At 36.4% G+C, this 1,913-nt stretch overlaps 1 pseudogene; it reads left to right on the top strand.

Annotated features, from left to right (window-relative positions):
• Positions 1 to 1,432: 1,432 nt before the first annotated feature.
• Positions 1,433 to 1,538, top strand: LOC137819904 (small nucleolar RNA R71; annotated as a pseudogene).
• The last annotated feature ends 375 nt before the right edge of the window (positions 1,539 to 1,913 follow it).

Genomic DNA, 1,913 nt, shown 5'->3' with positions numbered 1-1,913 from the left:
CCAGCGCTTGTTTAACGTCATCTAGCTTGACGCCTATTTATTTCAAGGTGGACAACTCCCTTTGTTACATCCTTTTGTACAAATTCTTCCCCTGCATTAAAATTTTTTAGACCATAAAAAAGATTAAAAGTTACCTCCTCATTTTGAGCTCTAAGTTGATGTTCTCCTTTGTCAACATCAACTATGATTCTAGCAGTCTTCATAAAGGGTCTGCCAAGTATCAAGGGAACCTCCTCATCTTCTTTTGTGTCCATTATAACAAAATCCAAAGGGAATGTGAACTTATCCACCTTCACAAGAACATCTTCAACCACACCATAAGGATATTTGGTTACTCTATCAACCAACCATAAGGTCATCTTGGTGGTTTTAATCTTCAAATCTTCTATTTTCTTCATCATTTCCAAAGGAATTAGATTTATGCTTGACCCCAAACCCAATAAGGCATTGTCCACAAATAAAGCACCTATTGACACGGGAATATTAAAACTTCCTGGGTCCTTAGATTTTTTAGGTAAGCCTTTTTTTAATAATGGCATTGTATCTATCCTACAACTCTATATTTCTCTCTTCAATATAGCTCCTATTCTTTCGAAATCTTTCAAATGTTGAATCATGCTTCAGATTTCCTGCAAAATAATTTCTGGGGAGCAAATTGTAAAAAAAAATTCTTTCCATCTTGTTCTTTGAAGGAGCATGAGGATATGATAAATCTTTTTGAAGAACACCTCTCTCCTTATATTCACTTTTTTTCTTTAATTTTTCCTCCTCACTTCTTTTCTTTTCTCCCTCTTTCTCATCTCTCTTCCCCTTCGTCTCATCTTTTTCTTCTTTTTCAGTCACTACATTATTGCAATGCTTTTTTGGATTGGTTTTGCTGTTGACTGAAAAACTAGCCACTTTGACTCTCTGCAATTTGTTTGGCCAATTGTCCCATCTGAATCTCCATATTCCTAATCGTTGCCATATTATTTTCTTGTCGGACCACAAGCTTTGCCAGGGCGTCTTCAACTTCACTCATTCTTTCAGACATGGATGGATCCTCAACTTCAAGTGAATTGTTATGATAAGTACAATGACCATTAGGATGATCACCTTCACAAAAATCACACCTGATTGATTGAATCTGGCTTTGAGATGAATGAACAACATGTAATTTTGGGGAAATTTAGCCATTTGTGCGGTTAGTTACTCAATCTACTGTGTCATAATTTTATTTTGAGCCAAGAGTGCATCTTCTAACAACCTTTTCTTCTGAATACGTTGTCTGTCATGTTGGGCTTGATAATCAGTTGATGCCAATGCATCAATAATCCTTGTCACTTGTTCTACATTGAGAACCATGATTGTGTCGCTAGTTACAACATCTAGGAGCATCTATGTATCAGATCTGAGACCACTAAGAAATATGCTCAGTCGACAAATATGTTTAAACCCATGATTTGGTCATTTTCTAAGCATGATTTTGAATCTCTCCCATGTCTCACATAAAGATTTATCTGCTCCTTGTCTGAACATAGAGATTTCAATCTTTGGTTTGATGTAGAGAGAGATTGGAAAAAATCTGTGCAGAAATTTTTCCTCTACATCCTCCCAGCTAGTGAGGCTCTTATTTGGAATTGATTTGAGCCATTCCTTAGCTTTTCCTGCCAATAAAAAAAGAAACAAGCGCATATAAATATTTTCAATATCACCTGATTGAAAGCCCATTGTTCCCATCAGTTCTTAAAATGTAGACAAATGTGAATATGGATCCTTATGATCCATTGCTGTGAATTGATAGGCACTGATCAGAGTGAGAAAAAAGGGTTTTATTTCCAAGGCCTTGGCGGTAGTAGGTATTGCAATACTAGAAAAATTAATTGGCCCTTGGTACATGACATAATCTCTAGTGTCCTCCTAGGAGGTGGTGC

This window comes from Phaseolus vulgaris, chromosome 10 (genome assembly GCF_000499845.2).
Source record: "Phaseolus vulgaris cultivar G19833 chromosome 10, P. vulgaris v2.0, whole genome shotgun sequence".
Classification (NCBI taxonomy): domain Eukaryota; kingdom Viridiplantae; phylum Streptophyta; class Magnoliopsida; order Fabales; family Fabaceae; genus Phaseolus; species Phaseolus vulgaris.
The sequence above is the reverse complement of the archived record's forward strand: the minus strand, read 5'-3'. Positions and strand labels throughout refer to the sequence as shown.